This window comes from Sapajus apella, unplaced genomic scaffold, assembly GCF_009761245.1.
Source record: "Sapajus apella isolate SASKATOON/1434 unplaced genomic scaffold, GSC_monkey_1.0 scaffold89, whole genome shotgun sequence".
NCBI lineage: Eukaryota > Metazoa > Chordata > Mammalia > Primates > Cebidae > Sapajus > Sapajus apella.
The window spans coordinates 3,494,010-3,500,043 of record NW_022437029.1 but is presented as its reverse complement, the minus strand read 5'-3'; the positions used below and the strand labels follow the sequence as shown (position 1 = coordinate 3,500,043).

At 38.9% G+C, this 6,034-nt stretch overlaps 1 protein-coding gene across 6 annotated transcripts in view; it reads left to right on the top strand.

Moving 5' to 3' along the window:
- The window catches only part of AFF3 (AF4/FMR2 family member 3), a 618,932-nt gene that overhangs the window by 107,169 nt on the left and 505,729 nt on the right, over window positions 1-6,034 (top strand). The window lies entirely within an intron of this gene.

Below are 6,034 nucleotides of genomic sequence, written 5' to 3'. Positions count from 1 at the left end.
ATTTCACCCCTTGACTCAATTGTCCCACTTGGAATATATTCCAAAAATATACCGGCAAATACAAGGAAGTTGTATGTACAAGGCTATTTGTTGCAGGCCAATTTCTAATAACAGCAGACTAGAAAAAAGCCCAAATTTCCATCAGTAAAGGACTAGTTGTACAAATTAGGGTCTGTTCGTACAAAGGACTGCTATGTAACCCAAAGGAAGTGAGGAACGGCTATATCATATACTGCTATGGATCACCATTTATATGGATCACTTAAATATGTTTTTAAGTGACAAAAGCAAGATGCAAATGAGTGTGTGTGGTATGCCTTAAGAAAGCGGTACCATATATTTATATATATTTAGGGTTTTGAAAAACACTATGGATGAAAAACCCAAAATTTAAGTGGTTATGTTGATTTCTTTTTCAGATCATTTTTTATATAGAAACACTGCTGATTTTTGTATGTTCATTTTGTAACCTGCAGCTTTACTGAATTGATTTATCAGTTCTAAAGGTTTTTTAGTTGTCTTTAGGAACTACAGTTAATTATAATGCATATTTCAAAAATGCCAAAGGAGTAGATTTTTAATGTTTCACTGCAGAAAAAGATACATTGTAGGTGTTGGATATGTTTATTAGCTTGATTGAATCTTTCTGTAATGTACACTAGACTGAAACATCACATTGAACTTTATAAATATACACAATTGATGACAATTATAATTTGACAAATTATTTTTTTAATTTAATTTTTAAAAATTAAAAAATTTTAAAAGAAAAAGGAAGGTGAAGGTGAAGGATAGAAGCATGATTTCTCTGAATGTACCTTGTTTGTATATTTAACTTAGGAACCATGTAAATCCTTTTCAGAACTTTAAAGCAGAGTTAAATAAAAATGAAGAGAAAAAGCAATTCCTAAAAATTGAAAAGAAAAAAAAAAAGAAAGAACAATTAAGAGGAAAACACAGTTTAACAAACTTTTATCTCCTGAGGCTAGGCATCGAGCTCCATGCTGGGGACAGCAAAGAGGAATTCCTGTCCTAGAGAGAACAATGAAAAATTAGTCTGTACTGAATGTGAGCATGAGATGCCTGGAACAAGGAAGAAGCAACAGGCACCTCAGGGACTGTTTCCAAGAAGAGGGGACCTTTCAGCAGAGCCAGCTAGGAAGTGGGATGTGGTGGGGAGAAGAGGAATTTCAATCAAAGTTAGAAAGTGAATGAAAGCGTGTGGACGTAAAGAAACATGACCCATTAGAGATGACCCATAAGAGGAGCCAGCCCAGACATCAAGAATGTGGACAAATGTGGGAGAGTAACTATGGGAAGAAATAATAAGGGAGACAGGTTAGGTCACTGGCCAAGGGGGAGGGCTTTTTTTTTTTTTTCTTTTTTTTTTAAGAGGGGGTCTTGGTTTGCCTTCCAGACTGGAGTGTAATGGTGCTATCATAGCTCTCTGCAGCCTAGACTTCTGGGCTCAAGTGATCTTCTTGCCTCAACCTCATAAGTAGCAGAGACTAGAGGCACAAGCCAGCACACTTGGCTAGTTTTTTTGTTTTTGTAAAGATGGGGTCTCACTGTGTTACCCAGGTTGATCTTGAACTCCTAGGCTTAAGCAATCCTCCTGTCCAGGACTCCCAAAGTCCTGAGACTATAGGCTGGAGCCACTGTGCTCTGCCCAACGGGACGTTTTATGTTATTCCAAGAGTTCTGGATATTGGGTCTGGTAGAAAACACTTGAAGGACTGTGAATTTGGTAGTATAGCTATTGGGGAAGCCATTGTAGATTTTTGAGGGTGAAAGTGACACAGTGAAGACAGTATTTCACTTAACTACAAAAATTTTAGACACTGCTGTAAAACGTTTTTCTCATTATAAAAGTAAATAATTAATTTCAGAAAAATTCAAAAGTAGGAAAACTATAAAGAAAATAGGCTGGGGCATGGTGGCTCACGCCTGTAATCCCAGCACTTTTATCACCTGACATCAGGAGTTTGAGACCAGCCTGGCCAGCATGGTGAAACCCCGTTGCTACTAAAAATACAAAAAATTAACCATGGGTGGTGGTGGACACCTGTAATCCCAGCTACTTGGGAGGCTGAGGCAGGAGAATTGCTTGAACCTGGGAAGTGGAGGTTGCAGTGAGCCAAGATAGTGCCACTGCACTCCAGCTTGGGAGACAAGAGAGAGACTCCTTTAAAAAAAAAAAAAAAGAAGAAGAAAATAAATATGCTACATAGTCCCATGACCCATAGATAACAAATTAAATTATTTACATGCTTCGTTATATGGCACGTTTTGTGCATATGTGTCACGGGTAATGTCATGGGGAGATTTTGGACCCATGCCCAGCCTTTGTCCCCTCAACTGCAAGACACATGATGTCTTTTACTCCCTCTTCCTATGTTTATAAAATATATGAGAAATAAAATCAAAGCTTTCTTTGTGTTACTAGCTCACAAATTGAGATTGTTTACACTTTGTCTTTGCATAAAAGACTTTTTGATCTGTGCAGCCCTTCCCTTTTTAATAGATGAACTTTTTTTTATTTTTTTCCCCCAGTTTGAGGAAAATATAAGACAACTTGATTGTTGCTGGAAGGCTGGTATCCCAAAGTGAATGGGCTTGGGGTCCAGGTTGCTGATGTGGTTTTAGTCTGCAGGAGTAAGTCCAGACGGTGACTTTAGCCCTTAGTGTGGTGGGGAAGCAGGGGGGGGGGCTACATGTGCCAGCCCAGCCGAGATGTCCTTTGGCACCTCCTGTGTATCTTTCTGTCTTAGACTTCATTGCAGGGGACTGATGGCTATAGTGTCTTCACCCTCTCCTCTTTCCTTAATGGCTTGATGAGGACTTCTCAGGTGCAAAGAAATAAAGCCTAGACTTTTCTAATTTGAAATAATAATTGACTTTGAAAATTTTCCTTTTACTCATTGTCATTGCAGAGTCTGCAGAAATCTAAATCCAATAATTCCAAAACAAAACCCAAAACACAAAAGCATTCAAGGTTGAAGTTGAGTACTATCCTTGACCTTCTCACTGATTTATACGTATGTATAAATCTATATATGAGATAAATAACGTCAAAGCTATGTGCGACTGTGTATACACACACACACACACACACACACACACACACGTATGTATAAAATATGTGTATTCCCGTTTGGCCCTTTCACCCATGTTCAGATTATACCATGCATAAAGGGTGTATAAAGTTTTGACTCTCACATTTTCACTAGTATTGTAAGTATTATTAAATATCATATTTTTCTTGAAAACACATCTGTAAACTAAATTACATAAATATACCATAACTTGTTTAACTATTTTTCCATTGGACATTGAGATTATTTTCTTCTAATATTTTGGCTGTTACATGAGCATGTGCCTGTGCTATGGTGAACATTCTTGTGCAGCAATCATTGCACCCATCACTGGTAGTTTTCTTAGTAACAGTTTTTAACAATAGAATTACTGATTAGAGGGCAATAGCTTCCAAAACGCTTTTGATACATTGCTAAGTTCCCTTCAGAAGGATTTTACCTGTTTGGCTGTCACCAGGAGCACATGAGACCTCCTGCCGCTCTGCACACTTGTCTTTAGGTTATTGAGGGTTACACTTTTTAGTTCTTTGCCTGTTTGGTAGGTAAAAATGGTGTTTCCTTATTTGTTTTTTTCTTTTTTTTTTTTTTGGAGGGGGTGGATTATCAGTAGGCTGCTGCTTTTGTACATGTTTGGCTGCTCTCTTGCTCTTTCACTGGCTCTTTCTCTCTCTCTCTTCCCCCAACCCCCTCTTTTTCCCCCATTGTCCCCCTCTCTCCCTCTCTCTGCTTCTCTCCACCCCATGACTTACTGTTCACATCCTAACTCATATTTCTCTGATTTTCAACCATTTTCATTTCTAAGAGCTCTTTGTATATGTATCATGAGACTACTGCCCCTTCTTTTATTTTTTTTTAATTTTTTTTTTTTTTTTTAAGGCTCTGAGTAATGATCTTGGTTGCCCAGGCTGGAGTGCAATGGCGCGATCTCGGCTCACCGCAACCTCCGCCTCCTGGGTTCAGGCAATTCTCCTGCCTCAGCCTCCTGAGTAGCTGGGATTACAAGCACGTGCCACCATGCCCAGCTAATTTTTTGTAGTTTTAGTAGAGATGGGGTTTCACCATGTTGACCAGGATGGTCTCGATCTCTTGACCTCGTGATCCACCCTCCTCGGCCTCCCAAAGTGCTGGGATTACAGGCGTGAGCCACCGCGCCCGGCTGCCCCTTCTTTTATATGTCATATATCTTTTTTCGTAGTTTAGTCTTAATCTTACAACTTTGTGGTAATTATAGATGCATAGAAGTGTATCTCATTGCATGATCAAATATATCCATTTTTTTTACATTCTTTCTCATCGCTTTAATGATTAAGAATGCCAGCCCCTGCCTTTCCTTCCTGTTTTTTAATGGCTTCATTTAAAAATAATTATTCTTTAATTCATCAGAATTCATTTTTTAATACAAGGTAGGAATAAAATATATTTTTTCCAAATATTTTACCTATTATTCTAAAATTTAAAAGTGAGTTGATTGAAACACCCACTTTTCTTCATGGATTTGTAATTATATGAAGTTAGGTTTTAGAAAAGTTGGTAAGATACTAATGGGTGCTAGGGTAACATGTAGGCAATGCTAGGATTACTAAGTAGAAGGACCTGGGGTGGCTGGGAAAGGGCTGGCACATTGTGAGCAGGGTGGTGCCATCGTGTTGGTGGGGAAATTCATGAGGGAGACTGTTGCCAGGAAAGACTTAGAGAGAAAGTCGTTTTTTTTTAAGCACTATATTTTTCAGAGCTTGGCACACACTTTTAAATTTTGATTAGAACCATATCAATTTTCTCTCTCAGTGAGTTGAACACCCTTTTAAGCCAAAGATAGATTTAGGGATTCAAGGGACAGAGGAGAAATCTGGGCTTTTCAAGGCCATGTTCCTTGAAGTAGCCTGATTGCTTCCACCACCCCCAATTCGAAGAATGCTTCTTTACTTACGAGTGTACCTTTGTAACAGACTTTATCAGATACCTTTTATATCTGCTAGTTTTTTCAGCAACCCAATGTAAAAGGCATGCATTGCCTTACTGTGTCCCTGATTTTAAAGATTTGGAAACTTAAACCCAAAGATGTTAAGTACTTAAGGTCATGTACATCCTAAATGTTCACTTGTTCTTTCATTGAGTAAATACTCATTGAGGGTTCACAGTATTGCAGACACTGCTAGGTACTGAGGATATAGAAGAAAAGAAGGTTTTTGCTCTTCAGCTGCTTAAGTAAGCTAAAAGGCTGAGCTGGAACTAAAGCCCATATCCCGGACTCAAAGTAGTACTCTTCTGTTACACCATACTTTGTGGTATCTGTTCCCATATGCTTCTTGGCTAAGGCTGGCCAAAAAAGTTAGTAGGTTGCTTCAGCTGTAAGAATTTGATGGTCATCCTTAGTTCACTGAAGAGTCATCATACTCTGCAGCAATCATTTTTGTTCATCGTTGGGATGTCTGCTTGCCCCTGTTGAGTAAATGTGATTTATTCACCTTGGTTTATTCACCAATACTGTTGCTGTGGGAGCTCCTTGCACACCAACAGTATTCCTGGATAGGGAAAAGTGTTGTCTAATTCAGTGAGGATTTCTTTAGCATAATAAAAGGCTCCATGTATGATGTTAATACTTTTGTGAAATATGCTTCATAAAAAACCTTGTTTTGACAGAGTTGGTGTAAAGTGAGGTTATATCTTGGCCTTAGCATCCTCAAAGCATGTTCTCCTTTGAGCATCTGTATGATTCCACAGGTGCCCAGAGACTACAGTTTAAATGGAGGCAGTCGATTGTAGCCATAGCAGGGAGAGCAATGGTTGGCATAGAGGTGTATTGTTTATGATGTGGTGGTGTGCTGCCTTGTTGGTGGCCTTGAGGATACAGGAAGCTGAAGTCTGGGACATGAGGACCCCCAGGGGAATGGACACTAGGACAAAGATTTGACTCCTTTCCATAGGTCAGACTTCATAGT